Consider the following 16,193-nt stretch of genomic DNA (forward strand, 5'->3'; position numbering starts at 1 on the left):
AATCTATCTCTCTCTGTTGACAGGCACCCGCGTTCCACAGGGGATCGCTTCTCCAAACTGGAGTACAGATCCTTAGCTTCAAACACAAATCCCTCCTCCCTCTCTCCCTCTATCCTCCTTCTCGCCCTCTATTTTCTCCCTCTATCATCCCTCTATCCCAGGCCTGGGCAATTATTAGAAGATATTTTTGCCATCGCGGGCCAGAATCATATTACAGGACTATACATCATGTGTATGACTGTGTTGACATATCTACTGTAAATCACGTACAGACATGCTACTTATTTGACCTTTTTAACATGCACAGAAATAAACCACATCCATGTTCTCCTTTTGGTAGATATTTTCATTATTAAACATGTAAACAATAAACTACACAGTGGGAAAATTACACTGTGCATTCAGCACTATGGAGAGAACTCTTGTTAAGGGGTATGCACAAAAACACAAGAAAGAAAGAGTGCTCAACATTACATTTAAACTACTCAATCAGTGTGAGGAGTGAAGTCTCTGATGGGCATTGACTAGAGCAGTGAAGTCAGGTATAGTTTCTGACGTCGCTATGCGCAGGATTGCTGCGAGGTGAGAGTCAGTAAGAGATGATCTGTGCCTTAACTTGATTTATATTTCATCACTGAAAATGTCTGTTTACATACATAAACTCAGCAAAAAAAGAAACGTCCTTTTTTCAGGACCCTGTCATTCAAAGATAATTCATAAAAATTCAAATAACTTCACAGATCTTCATTGTAAAGGGTTTAAGAAGGGACGTCTATCCACGCCTATCCCTTCTTATTGATAGGCGTCCCGTCAACGTGGCAGTTGTAAATCATGCAGCGCCGTGTGTCATGATCGCAGATTTTAGAGAAACAACAAATGTCAGTACATATAATAGCTACTGTAAATTGGACAGTGAAGTTAGGGACAGACGTTCCGCTAGCGGAACGCCTCACCAATATCCAATGGTAGAGCGTGGCGCAAAATACAAATACCTCAAAAATGCTATAACTTCAATTTCTCAAACATATGACTATTTTACACCATTTTAAAGATAAGACTCTCGTTAATCTAACCACGTTGTCCGATTTCAAAAAGGCTTTACAGCGAAAGTAAAACATTAGATTATGTCAGGAGAGTACCCTGCCAAAAATAATCACACAGCCATTTTCAAAGCAAGCATATATGTCACAAAAAAAATGGAGTAGTCTCGTGGACGCACATCTCCAGTGTCACTGTTCCCAGCCTGACCACTAACAAATACTCCTGCTGTTCTTCGCCCAGAGACTGCAGACACCCCATTACACTTTCTGTCGCCTTCTGAGAGCCAATGAAAGCTTTAGAAAATGTCACGTTACAGCACAGATGCTGTATTTTTGATAGAGATGCTACAGAAGGACAATAAATTGTCAGACAGGGCACTTCCTGTATGGAATCTTCTCAGGTTTTGGCCTGCCATATGAGTTCTGTTATACTCACAGACACCATTCAAACAGTTTTAGAAACTTTAGAGTGTTTTCTATCCAAATCTACTAATTATATGCATATTCTCTTTTCTGGGCAAGAGTAGTAACCAGTTTAAATCGGGTACGTTTTTTATCCAGCCGTGAAAATACTGCCCCCAAGCCCCAACAGGTTACTGTTACTGCCCCCAAGCCCCAACAGATACTGACTGTTACTTTTGATTTTGACCCCCCTTTGTTGAGGGACACATTATTACATTTCTGTTTGTCACATGTCTGTGTAACTTGTTCAGTTTATGTCTCAGTTGTTGAATCTTGTTATGTTCATACAAATATTTGCACGTCAGGTGTGCTAAAAATAGATGCATTTGACAGTGAGAGGACGTTTCTTTTATGACCCAAACAGTACAAACATCTTCTGAGCATGACTCCTAATCTTTGGAAAGTTTTGTTCATCGAGAGATGCATAGAACCTCATCAGGGACAAAGTTTTGAATAGTTCTCCAATCACTGCATCAGACTGAAGATCGATAAGCTCAATTTGCAGGTCAGTGGGAGTGTTATCCACATTGAAGGTGAAAGGAGAGGAAACAACAGCATGCTATTTTCCAACACTTTGAAATCCTGAAAACGATGAGAAAACTCACCATTCAAAGCACGGAGCAGTGATGTCTACTTCTCCTGCTGATCATCTGATAGGGAACATACTAGTAGTGTCGGAAGGGGGGTGAGATTGTTGGCTTCTACTTGGCGGGTCAGGAGGAGTAATTTTCCCTTGAAGGCTTTGACAAGGATGTACATCTGATGTGCATTCATGGGGGCCATGATGTCCACAGTGAAGGTAAAATCAGCCAACCATTCTTTATCTTGCAGTTGAGGGAAATCCACATATTGTTCTTTCATTTGCAAAAACTCAGCAATCTCCGACTTCAGGTCCCACACACTTTTAAGCACCTTCCCAAACTCAGCCATCTCACGTTTGTGTGGTAGGGGAGATATTGGTGGAAACCATTTTCCCAGGATGAGGACAGCAGGAGACTATTCCCATTGCAACCCAAAAGGGAGGGACTAGCTGTGTGGAGAGTGGACAGTGGCTGTGGCTACAGAACAGCCAATGGAGAGTTGTTTTTAGAATACAGAGGAGGCGGCGTGGTTTATCCTGGTTCCAGACCTGCTGGAACCCTGACCTGTTCACCGGACGTGCTACCTGTCCCAGACCTGCTGTCCCAGACCTGCTGTCCCAGACCTGCTGGAACCCTGACCTGTTCACCGGACTTGCTACCTGTCCCAGACCTGCTGTCCCAGACCTGCTGACCCAGACCTGCTGGAACCCTGACCTGTTCACCGGACATGCTACCTGTCCCAGACCTGCTGTCCCAGACCTGCTGGAACCCTGACCTGTTCACCGGACGTGCTACCTGTCCCAGACCTGCTGTCCCAGACCTGCTGGAACCCTGACCTGCTGGAACCCTGACCTGTTCACCGGACGTGCTACCTGTCCCAGACCTGTTGTCCCAGACCTGTTGTCCCAGACCTGCTGTCCCAGACCTGCTGGAACCCTGACCTGTTCACCGGACGTTCTACCTGTCCCAGACCTGCTGTCCCAGACCTGCTGGAACCCTGACCTGTTCACCGGACGTGCTACCTGTCCCAGACCTGCTGTCCCAGACCTGCTGTCCCAGACCTGCTGGAACCCTGACCTGTTCACCGGACGTGCTACCTGTCCCAGATCTGTTGTCCCAGACCTGCTGGAACCCTGACCTGTTCACCGGACGTGCTACCTGTCCCAGACCTGCTGTTTTCAACTCTCTAGAGACAGCAGGAGCGGTAGAGATACTCTCAAAGATCGGCTATGAAAAAGCCAACTGACACTTACTCTTGTGTTACTGACTTGTTGCACCCTCAACAACTACTATGATTATTATTATTTGACCATGCTGGTCATTTATGAACATTTGAACATCTTGGCCATGTGCTGTTATAATCTCCACCCGGCACAGCCAGAAGAGGACTGGCCACCCCTCATAGCCTGGTTCCTCTCTAGGTTTCTTCCTAGGTTTAGGCCTTTCTAGGGAGTTTTTCCTAGCCACCGTGCTTCTACACCTGGATTGCTTGCTGTTTGGGGTTTTAGGCTGGGTTTCTGTACAGCACTTTGAGATATCAGCTGATGTAAGAAGGGCTATATAAATCAATTTGATTTGATTTGATATGTCTCTTCCAACAGTGAGACAAACTGCCTGTGGTTTAAAGATTTTGCTCTTATGAAGTTTACTGTATCCACAGCATGGCTCATTTTCAGAACACATTTACAGAGCACCTCCTAATGAATAATGCAATGCAGGAAAATTATTTTCTGATCTGGGTTCAGCAACTTGATCTATCCTTTTCAAAAGGCCAACATTTTTTTTCCTGTCAAGTTTGGGCACCCATCAGTGGTCCCACTGGATAACTTTTCAAAACTCAGTCCCAGCTCTGCCACACTTATTAACCTCCTCCAATAAATATTTCCCTGTGGTTGTGCTCTTCATTGACTGCACTGAAGCAAGCCCCTGTAATTTCAAAGTCTGGGGTTATGCCTCGTTAGAATATCAACAACTGTGCTGTTTCACGTGCATCACTGCTCTTATCCAGGGCCAAGGAGAAATAGGTGAAATCCTTTACCTTCTCTTTCAACTGTTGTTCCATATTCTCTGTGATGTCCTCAACACGCCATGTCACTGTTCGTCTTGACATGGAAACATTTTCAAACAGCTTTCTTTCAAACAGCTCTGCTGCAAAGTGTTGCAGCAGAGTCAATGAAACATTATTTTATGAATTCGCCATCAGTCAATGGCGTGCTATGTTTAGCAATTTTGTGGGACAGTATATAGCTAGCTCTCTCAATTCCGTCGTTTGCTAAATGCAGTTTTGCGAAAAGTCCTTGCTGCTTTTGCAACTCAGAAAGCAACTCTTTCGATGCACTTGCCCTCTGCCCAGAAGACATATTCCTATATCTCTCTGCATTCTTCGTCTGGAAGTGTCGGGACAAGTTGTAGTCTTTCAAGACAGCGATGCTCCCTTTGCACAATAAGCACACAGTTTTCCCTGATACCTCAATAAAGAAATATTTCGATGTCCACTCTTGCTGGAACACCCTACATTCATTGTCTACTTTCATTTTCTTAGAAATCTTTGAAAAACTCTCCTTGAAAAACTTTTTGCGCAATTTCTAGCTAGCTACTATTTGTAACTGTGACGTGTGTGTCAGCCTGTCAGTCACTGTCTGTCCTCGTGCAGTTGTTATGTATACGTGCCTTCAAAATCAATGTCCCACAAGCAGTGGGAGTTAAATCATTACACAAAGGTGAGTATTCATTGGGCTTTTAATTTGAATAACAAATATGTTTTTCAAAACTTTACTATCGTAAATTCTTTATGTGATCTGAGCATAATTCTGCGGGCTGTCAGGTCGCGGGCCGCATAAGCCCCCGGGCTTACAATTTACCAAATAAATACTGGAGTGATAGATGTGCAGAAGACGAATATGCAAGTAGGTGATACTGGGGTGCAAAGGAGCAAAAAAATTATAATAACAATATGGGGATGAGGTAGTTGGATGGACTATGTACAGGTGGGCAATGTACAGGTGCAATGATCTGTAAGCTGCTCTGATAGCTGATGCTTAAAGTTAGTGAGGGAGATATGAGTCTCCAGCTTCAGTGATTTTTGCAATTTGTTCCAGTCATTGGCAGCAGAGAACTGGAAGGAAAGGCGGCCAAAGGAGGAATTGGCTTTGGGGGTGACCAGTGAAATATACCTGCTGGAGCGCATGCTACAGGTGGGTGCTGCTATGGTGACCAGTGAGCTGAGATAAGGCAGGGCTTTACCGAGCAAAGACTTATAGATGACCTGGAGCCAGTGGGTTTGGCGACGAGTATGAAGCGAGGGCCAGCCAATGAGAGCAAACAGGTCGCAGTGGTGGGTAGTAAATGGGGCTAATGGTGACGAAACGGATGGCACTGTGATAGATTGCATCCAATTTGCTGAGTAGAGTGTTGGAGGCTATTTTGTAAATGACATCGCCAAAGTCAAGGATTGGTTGGATAGTCAGTTTTACGAGGGTATGTTTGGCAGCATGAGTGAAGGATGCTTTGTTGCGAAATAGGAAGCCGATTTTAGATTTAATTTTGAATTGGAGATGCTTAATATGAGTCTGGAAGGAGAGTTTACAGTCTAACCAGACACCTAGGTATTTGTAGTTGTCCACATATTCTAAGTCAGAACCGTCCAGAGTAGTGATGCTAGATGGGCGGGCAGGCAGGTACGGGCAGCAATCGGTTGAAGAGCATGCATTTAGTTTTACTTGCATTTAAGAGCAGTTGGAGACCACGGAAGGAGAGTTGTATGGCATTGAAGCTTGTCTGGAGGTTAGTTAACACAGTGTCCAAAGAAGGGCCAGAAGTATAGAGAATGGTGTTGTCTGCGTAGAGGTGGATCAGAGACTCACCAGCAGTAAGAGCGACATCATTGATGTATACAGAGAAAAGAGTCGGCCTGAGAATTGAACCCTGTGGCACCCCCATAGAGACTGCCAGAGGTCCGGACAACGTGTGTGGGGTGGGATCGAAACAGCTATCTAAGGCATTTTGAGCGGGACTGAGGGCTCTACAGTGAAATAAAGCAATACAAACTAGCTAAGACAGCAGTAGACAAGGCATATTGACGTTAGAGAGAGGCATAAAGCAATCACAGGTGTGTTGATCAGGAGAGCTAAGACAACAACCCAGGCCTGCTCTTTGCCCAGGCCTGCTCTATCTTCTCCCTCTATCCTCCCTCTCTCCCTCTATCTTCTCCCTCTATCCTCCCTCTATCCTCTCCCTCTATCCTCCCCCTCCTCCCTCTATCCTCCCTCTATCTTCTCCCTCTATCCTCCCTCTATCCTCTCCCTCTATCCTCCCCCTCCTCCCTCTATCCTCCCTCTCTCCTTCTATCCTCTCCCTCTATCTTCCCCCTCCTCCCTCTATCCTCCCTCTCTCCTTCTATCTTCTCCCTCTATCCTCCCCCTCCTCCCTCTATCCTCCCTCTCTCCCTCTATCTTCTCCCTCTATCCTCCCTCTATCCTCTCCCTCTATCCTCCCCCTCCTCCCTCTATCCTCCCTCTCTCCCTCTATCCTCTCCCTCTATCCTCCCCCTCCTCCCTCTATCCTCCCTCTCTCCCGCTCTCCCGCTCTCCCTCTATCCTCTCCCTCTATCCTCCCCCTCCTCCCTCTATCCTCCCTCTCTCCCTCTATCCTCTCCCTCTATCCTCCCACTCTCCCTCTAACCTCTCCCTCTATCCTCCCACTCTCCCTCTATCCTCTCCCTCTATCCTCCCTCTATCCTCTCCCTCTATCCTCCCCCTCCTCCCTCTATCCTCCCTCTCTCCTTCTATCCTCTCCCTCTATCCTCCCCTTCCTCCCTCTATCCTCCCTCTCTCCTTCTATCTTCTCCCTCTATCCTCCCCCTCCTCCCTCTATCCTCCCTCTCTCCCTCTATCTTCTCCCTCTATCCTCCCTCTATCCTCTCCCTCTATCCTCCCCCTCCTCCCTCTATCCTCCCTCTCTCCCTCTATCCTCTCCCTCTATCCTCCCCCTCCTCCCTCTATCCTCCCTCTCTCCCGCTCTCCCGCTCTCCCGCTCTCCCTCTATCCTCTCCCTCTATCCTCCCCCTCCTCCCTCTATCCTCCCTCTCTCCCTCTATCCTCTCCCTCTATCCTCCCACTCTCCCTCTATCCTCTCCCTCTATCCTCCCCCTCCTCCCTCTATCCAACCCCCTCTTTCTCTATCCTTTTACTTTTTATGTAACCTTTATTTAACTAGGCAAGTCAGTTAAGAACATATTGTTATTTACAATGACGGCCTACATCGGCCAAACCCGGACGACGCTGGGCCAAATGTGCGCCGCCCTATGGGACTCCCAATCACGGCCGGTTGTGATACAGCCGAGAGAGGAGAGAGGAGGCAGAGAAGAGGTGGGGGAGAGAGAGGTGAGGTTGGGGAGAGAAAGGTGAGGTGGGTGAGACAGAGGAGGCAGAGAAGAGGTGGGGGAGAGAGAGGTGAGGTTGGGGAGAGAGAGAGGAGGCACAGAAGAGGTGGGTGAGAGCAGAGGTGAGATGGTACACAAACACACACACACACAGCCAGCCCTGCCAACAATTCCCTCCCTGCAGCTTTTGACCCCTCCAGGAGGATCATCCATCCAGAAACACCCATCTGTGCCTGTCTCTCCAAAGAGAGGAGAGGGGTGTGTGTGCGTGTGTGCGTGCGTGCGTGTGCGTGTGCGTGTGTGTGTGTGTGTATGTATTAGAGAGAGCAGCATAACCAGCACAGTCCTGAGATCTGAGAATAGAATACACTGCATGTATGATACTTGGCCCATACATTCCACACACACACACACACACACACACACACACACACACACACACACACACACACACACACACACTCTGTTAGATGAGGTGCCAGTCCCCAGCTGCAGTCACTGTCAGAAAGTCCATCCCAGCTGTGCCTCTGGAGCTGGGTCACCTGATCCATGTCCTCACCTTTGGCCTCTTTTCCTGTCACTGATGACCAATGAGAGTAGAGGCAATCCCCCCCCGGCCCCTCCCTCCAGAGTAACTGAGGATTTGTCGCAATGCTCTGATTCCAGTATGACTTGGACTTCCTATTCTGACTTTCTACTTTTCTTGACTTTCTCAAATATTAAAGTAGTACCACACTGTTTGATGACAACGTTGTTGGCTCGTGAATTACACTATAAAGGAAATAATCCCACATGCCTCACACACAACAGTAGCTTGGTAAGCGTAAGCCCTTTATTGATTGCAATACAACACAATCAATCGATGTTCAACTAGGATATTTGATTTATTCAGTACCGTACAATACAGTACAGTAGAGTAGAGTACAGTAGAGTGTATTGTATAATAAAGCAAACAGACGTAACCTCAGTATAGCCTAACTATAGGATAATTAATGAATAGCCCACAGCTGTAATAGCCTGCTATCGTACACACACACACACATACATTGAAAGGCTTAGTTTCTTTGATGTGGATTAGTGAGCTAATAGAATGGTCTACTGTGGCTACAGGAGGACTGGTGAGTGGTAGACCAGGCAGCATGTCTCTGAACATTGGCCTGTAGAAATACATGGATATAGAGAGGCTGGGAGAAAATACTAGGGATGCCTATCTATGCTGCTGTACGTCTAGGACGGATTTCCAAAACTCAGACTACAGATGTAGGATCTTAATTTGAGCCAGTTTGCTACAGCAGGACAATAATCCTGCAGCAACAGGAAATGTGAATTATTGTGTGTATTATAATGAATGGATATTTTTGTAGTGTTTGATATATTTTTTGTTGTTGAGAAAATCAAGTCTGACATTTCAAAGTGGAAATTACAAACAGTAGAATCATTTTTAAAACTCCTGCTATGCAGGAAAATTCTCAGCAACTAAACTGACCAAATTAAGATCCTACATCTGTAAACCTTTTCCTAGACTAAAAAACACTTTCATTTGAGATATCTGCCTCTACATTTAAGCGATGCGTTGGTTGTTGCATTTCTCAGGGAAGTCCACGGGTCGATTGGTTATCTATCTGTTTCACAGGAGGTTGGTCTCACCTTAAGTACCACCAACAGGCTTGTGGTAATGGAGCGGAATAAGTGGAATGGTATCAAATACAGACTCATGGTTTCCATGTGTTTGATGCCATTCCATTTGCTCCATTCCATTATTATGAGCCGTTCTCCCCTTAGCAGCGTCCTGTGATCTGTTTTCTATCCTGAGGTCGGATTGGTTGCCTGTTACACGTTATGGTCTCAGAAGCCAGGACAATTAGGATTGATTTCTGAGAAAGCTACATTTCTACTGCCTCCCTTCCAGCTAAAGCTCTCTGTTGAAGTATTGAAACCAGCTGCTGCCGAGCCAGCTGCTGCCGAGCCAGCTGCTGCCGAGCCAGCTGCTGCCGAGCCAGCTGCTGCCGAGGTGTGTTGTGTTTATTTGTTCCATATGAGGCTCTTTTAATAAACAAAGACACATCTCTGGTCTCTCTCCTTCACCTCTCAATTTGTGTTGTTGTGCTTGGGGTGTGTGTGTGTGTATGTGTGTGTGTGTGTGTGTGTGTGTGTGTGTGTGTGTGTGTGTGTGTGTGTGTGTGTGTGTGTGTGTGTGTGTGTGTGTGTGTGTTTGTGTGTCTCGACTCCCTAACCCAATTCCCTTGGACCTCAATGAGCCTGCATTATAGATTCCTTTGTTTTTGTAGGTAAGGCACGGAATTATACGGTAGCGCTCGCTGCTCTGGGGGAAATTAGAGTTGGGATAGCAGAAGATTGTGAGCGTAATTTGTTTTTGGAAGCTTGCATGTTTTTCAGGGAAAAAGCCACGTTGAAAAGAAAATGTGCAATTATTGATCGGCAAAGTCATTTAGAGTGGTGTGGTTTAGATAGGAAGCATTAAATGTAAACTTAGAACCGTTTTCCTGATAATGGAAGTTGAAATGAATCTCTGCGACTAGATCCACCAGCCAAGGTCATTTCAGAGCAGCCTGCTGCGGCATTCCTTGGTTGCTCGAACTGAGTGTGTGTGTGTTTTGCGTTCGTTGTTTGCCTGCCTGTGATTGTGTGGGTGGGCCTTTGTGAGTGTGTGTGTGTTTTGCATTCGTTGTTTGCCTGCCTGTGATTGTGTGGGTGGGCCTTTGTGAGTGTGAGGGTGTGTGCTTGTGGGCCTGTGTGTGTGTGTGTTTCTTCATACATGCGTGTGTGCGCGTGCTTGTGTGTGCATGCTTGCATACGTTTATGTGCATGTGTGCGTTTGAGCGTGTGTGTGTGTGTGCATCATTCATTGGGGATAGAGTCTTGCTTAATGGGCTCCAATTACATCTGATGCTTCCATCCATCCTGGGCCTGGCCCTGTCACCACGGCAGCAGGAGAGTGTGGGTGTCACTGCTCTAAGCCATCACCATGGATTATGGGATGGATGTGCAGCCAGGGAGGGTCTGGAGCTGAATACACACACACATGCACGCAAAGGGTGGCTACTTTGAAGAATCTATAATATAAAATATATTTAGATTTGTTTAACACTTTTTTGGTTACTACGTGATTCCATATGTGTAATTTAATAGTTTTGATGTCGTCACTTCTGCAATATAGAAAATAGTAAAAATAAAGAAAAGCCCTTGAATGAGTAGGTGTGTCCAAACTTTTGACTGGTACTGTATATTATTTAGTATATGTAAAGACAAGATTAAATTGAGAATAGTCTGATGGGTGAGAATATTGTCACTTGTGAATGATGCCCAGTGTGTGCAGTCTAAGGCAAGAAAAAGTGCATGCCTTTTCTTTTCCCAATCATAGTCACATGTATCATGTAGCCTAGCCCATCGGCCTATATGTTTTGATCAGTTGGCATAATAACTCCAATTGTAGCCCATAGGGCTATATGTTTTGATCAGGTGGTATAATAACTCCAATTGTAGCCCATAGGGCTATATGTTTTGATCAGGTGGCATAATAACTCCAATTGTAGCCCATAGGGCTATATGTTTTGATCAGGTAATATAATAACTCCAATTGTAGCCCATAGGGCTAAATGTTTTGATCAGGTGGCATAATAACTCCAATTGTAGCCCATAGGGCTATATGTTTTGATCAGGTAATATAATAACTCCAATTGTAGCCCATAGGGCTAAATGTTTTGATCAGGTGGCATAATAACTCTAATTGTAGCCTATAGGCCTTGGACCCCTGGAACACAGTTAGAGAGCACATAGACTACAGAGCCTAGTAAAACACGTTCTATTTAGAAGAGGATCCCAGCTTTATCCTGCTGCTGTATTTATTGCTGAGTTCATCTCAATATTAGGAAGGTGTTCCTAATGTTTTGTACACTCAGTGTAGTTTTTAATTTTAATTGTACCTTTATTTAACTAGGCAAGTCAGTTAAGAACAAATTCTTATTTTCAATGACGGCCTAGGAACAGTGGGTTAACTGCTTTGTTCAGGGGCAGAACGACAGGTTTTTACCTTGGCAAGTTATATGTAAGACTAGATTAAATTGAGAATAGTCTGATGAGTGAGAATATTATCAAGTCCTTTCAAAGAGTGAATGAGAGACTGAAGAAGTGTGTGCAGCCTGCGCAAGAACAGAACAGAGCTCATGCCTTTCATGCAACATTTTTCATATCATCATTAGAGTCGCATCGTATAGCCTTAGAATGTACAAAAAATCTAAACATATAACCTGATGTTTTTATCACAACTAACGTTGAATAAATAACTTTAAATGAAGCAAGTAGAAGGACCTGTTTCTTTGTCAACCGCTCAACACAGAATAGCTGCATGTGCGCGCTCCCTCAGAAATCATTTGGAGAAAATATCATTTTTATTTTATTCAGCTATGTTCAATTGTGTTCTTCTTAATATAAAATAATATACAAATAATGCCTCGGGAATTATGAGCAAATCTCATCTGCTAAATGAACTAGTGTAGCCCACAGCCATATGGCATAGCCCCATCAGGGCCTAACATAAGGACAACTCAGAGTATGCTATTCTGTTCTTCTGAAATAGACTACATTTACTTCATATCATGTTTCTTTAGACCTGTCTAAAATAAATAATGGATTTATTGTGATGGTTATAGGTTACACACACACACACACACACACACACACACACACACACACACACACACACACACTCCTGGCTTGATAAATAACCTTGAAGGAAATGACAAATGACTCAAGTCTTAAAGCTTTGTTCTCGCTGACTAAATCATGGTGGGTAATATCGTTTTCTTTTCTCATTTTTTTTATAGGAAGAAGTTGTTCTCTGTCCCAAGTGAGGATTCTGTGAGGCTTCTAAAAAAGGTAAGCTCCTTTAGGATGGAGGATACTTTCAGGGTATGGGATGGTTGGAGAAAGACGGATGTTTGATAAGAAGTTAAAGGACAGATCATAATTTGGGCCAGTGGAGGCTTCTGAGAGAAGGATGGCTCATAATAATGGCTGGAACGGAGTAAATGGAATGGCATCAAACTATGTGTTGGATGTATTTGATACCATTCCACTCATTCCGCTCCAGCCGTTACCACAAGCCCGTCCTCCCCAAATAAGGTGCCACCAACCTCCTCTGACAACCTTTATGGTTGTTTATTAACTTCCTGTGTGTGTTTGTGACCATATAAAATCTGGGTTTTCTTATTGGGCTGCACAGTAGTTTATAAAATTGTACTGGCTGTGTGACATTTGTGTATTGAGCAGGCTTGGATGGGTGGAACTGAGATAAACTGGGGTGAACTGAACTGATTGTAGCCGGGCTGGGCAGAACTCGCCTTTGCTGTCACTGCTGTGTTGTCCTGTCCTGACCAGTATTACTCTAGGTTAGGTAGTCCCCTCACTAATGAGCAGCATTGCTGTGACCACAAGGAGGGAGACAGACAGACAGACAGACAGACAGACAGACAGACAGACAGACAGACAGACAGACAGACAGACAGACAGACAGACAGACAGACAGACAGACAGACAGACAGACAGACAGACAGACACAGACAGAGAGCCTTACAGCATCACTCCTAGCCAGTCAGAAACAGAAACGGACTATTGTACCAAGTCAAGCAGAATGATTTAGAAAGAGAAACAGGCAGCAGCCTAAATGCAGCTCATCTTTCAGGCATCTTTCACTGAGCCAACTGGAGAATGACTGCAGCAGCAGCAACAACACTCACACCCCATCCCCATCCCCATGGACACACCATTATAACAACACTCACACCCCATCCCCATCCCCATAGACACACCATTATATCAACACTCACACCCCATCCCCGTCCCCATAGACACACCGTTATATCAACACTCACACCCCATCCCCGTCCCCATAGACACACCATTATAACAACACTCACACCCCATCCCCATCCCCATAGACACACCATTATATCAACACTCACACCCCATCCCCGTCCCCATAGACACACCGTTATATCAACACTCACACCCCATCCCCGTCCCCATAGACACACCATTATATCAACACTCACACCCCATCCCCATCCCCATAGACACACCATTATATCAACACTCACACCCCATCCCCATCCCCATAGACACACCATTATAACAACACTCACACCCCATCCCCGTCCCCATAGACACACCATTATATCAACACTCACACCCCATCCCCGTCCCCATAGACACACCATTATATCAACACTCACACCCCATCCCCGTCCCCATAGACACACCATTATATCAACACTCACACCCCATCCCCGTCCCCATAGACACACCATTATATCAACACTCACACCCCATCCCCGTCCCCATAGACACACCATTATAACAACACTCACACCCCATCCCCGTCCCCATAGACACACCATTAAAACAACACACATACACACACCGACCTTGTACACACACCATTGCTACAACATCATGTGTTGAGATGCAGTTGCCATCTCCATCCTCAAGCTTGTCCCTGTCCTCTACCCAAAGTCACCCAGGGTTAGGAGTGATTATTCAGACCCAGTACATTTGTAGGGGGTTTGGGGGGAGAGGGTAGGACATTATTACGACATAACCATGACACAAATCTCTCCACAGATTACAGGGTTACTGTGTCACATCACACTAATTATTGAACCACATATTGAATGACAAAGCTTGCACAATCAGCCTCAAAAGGAATTGTGTGTAGGTGCTGAGAGTAGGGAATAAAAGGTCTGTGTGTGGGGGTGAGATTCTCAGAGGGAGGTGAGAGTGAAGAACACTTGGCTCTTGAACATAGGTTTACTGGAGGGAAGCAGATGGTGTGTGTGTGTGTGTGTGACATGTAGTGTCTTTTCCCTCAGCAGTACTAACTCTCTTGTAATACTTCATCAACTTTGAATAAATAGTGACATTTATACATGTTAACATGTCACTGAATTGTTTAGACTTTTTTCAATCGGACAATTCCAGTAAGTGTTTACAGCGTTTTCAATACCAGAGTTAGATTAGAACATGTCTCATGTGCTAGCCAACAAGCGAAGGATCATGTCCAAACAGTTGGAGAGATAAACAGTTTGTCTCTGGTTGAAATAAAATGAATCAGCCTTTTCTGACAGGAAGTCTGTGGACATTCGTATCAGTACAAGTTCATGGAATTTTTCAGTTGGAAAATCTCACAGCTTTGATCTGAGGCACAATTTAACCTCTACAGGATCAGTGTCTGCCCCGCGGGACAGTTGAGCTAATGTAGGCTAATGTGTTCCCAGGACATAGACATATCTGATATGGGCAGAATTCTTAAATTCTTGTTAATCTAACTGCAATTTACAGTAGCTATTACAGTGAAATAATACCATGCTATTGTTTGAGGAGAGTGCACAGTTATGAACTTGAAAATGTATCAATAAACCAATTAGGCACATTCGGGCAGACTTGATACAACATTTTGAACAGAAATGCAATGGTTCATTGGATCAGTTTAAAACGTTGCACATACACTGCTGCCATCTAGTGGCCAAAATCGGAATTGTGCCTAACCTGGAATAGTACATTGTGACCTTTCTCTTGCATTTCAAAGATGATGGGAAAAAAATTGCATGTTTTTTTCTTTGTATTATCTTTATCCAGATCTAATGTGTTATATTCTCCTACATTCATTTCAGAATACCACAAACTTCAAAGTGTTTCCTTTCAATGGTATCAAGAATATGCATATCCTTGCTTCAGGTCCTGAGCTACAGGCAGTTAGATTTGGGTCATTTTAGGCGAAAATTCTAAAAAAGGGTCCGATCCTTAAGAGCTTTTAAGAAACTGAACTCTCTGAATTGAAACCTGTTTTCTAAACGCTGTGACTGACAAGTTTTTTTCATCGTACTTCTTTCTCTCTCTCTCTCGCCCTCTCTCTCTCGCCCTCTCTCTCTCTCTCGCCCTCTCTCTCTCTCTCTCTCTCGGTTTAGGATTCCTAGTATTTATTTATTGATCTTAATCCTCTAGATGTAGCTCTGAGAAATGTGTATGTTAGCAACATTGTGGTGTGGACAGTGTTGCTAGGCAACGACTCTCAGCTGTGTACAACACGGGGAGTCCACAGATGAAAAAGCATCTGGTTTAGTGAGTCTGAACACACACACAGACACAGGCACACACACGAGGGGTTTCCGTACTGACAAATGCAGATGCGACAAACCTGCCAGCAGGTTGTAGAATATTAGACCGCCTGCTAGCTGTGAGTCGGTTGTCATCAATGTTCCCTCTAAGCTGAGCGTGGGCATGCAGCTCCCCCGGGACTGCCATGCAGAAGAAATAGCATGCGCAGAGAAGCACGAGATTGAACTTCATGCAACTTCCTAGAGTTTTCCCTGTTAGTTAACACTGTCAACGTTTCCCTTTACAGTGGGAATTGTAATCAAGATCGAATCAAGGCAATATTCATGCCACTTTCAATGCAACGTGCCGAAACAAAACAAACTATGCATGAGATTTTGTTGTAAGCAGAATGCATGGGAGTAGGATTCTATTACATTGACAGGCATGACTTAAGCCTGTACTCTACACAGACCGGTGCGTCATACCAATCAGAGCTGCAGTAGGCTTATATGCGATTATAAACTTGGTGATTCTAGCCCTGAATGCTGATTGACTGACAACCATGGTATATCACGCTGTATACCACGGATATGCTCTAATTACGTTGGTAACCAGTTT

General features: G+C 44.8%; 1 protein-coding gene across 2 annotated transcripts in view; it reads left to right on the plus strand.

Annotated features, from left to right (window-relative positions):
- The window catches only part of fut8a (fucosyltransferase 8a (alpha (1,6) fucosyltransferase)), a 158,979-nt gene that overhangs the window by 45,586 nt on the left and 97,200 nt on the right, over positions 1 to 16,193 (plus strand). For both annotated transcript variants that reach the window (XM_029712960.1, XM_029712962.1), the window contains one exon: positions 12,308 to 12,359. The gene's annotated coding sequence lies outside the window, so the exon portion shown is untranslated. The remainder of the gene's footprint in view (positions 1 to 12,307; positions 12,360 to 16,193) is intronic.

The sequence above is a fragment of the Salmo trutta genome, chromosome 25 (assembly GCF_901001165.1).
Source record: "Salmo trutta chromosome 25, fSalTru1.1, whole genome shotgun sequence".
Lineage (NCBI taxonomy): Eukaryota > Metazoa > Chordata > Actinopteri > Salmoniformes > Salmonidae > Salmo > Salmo trutta.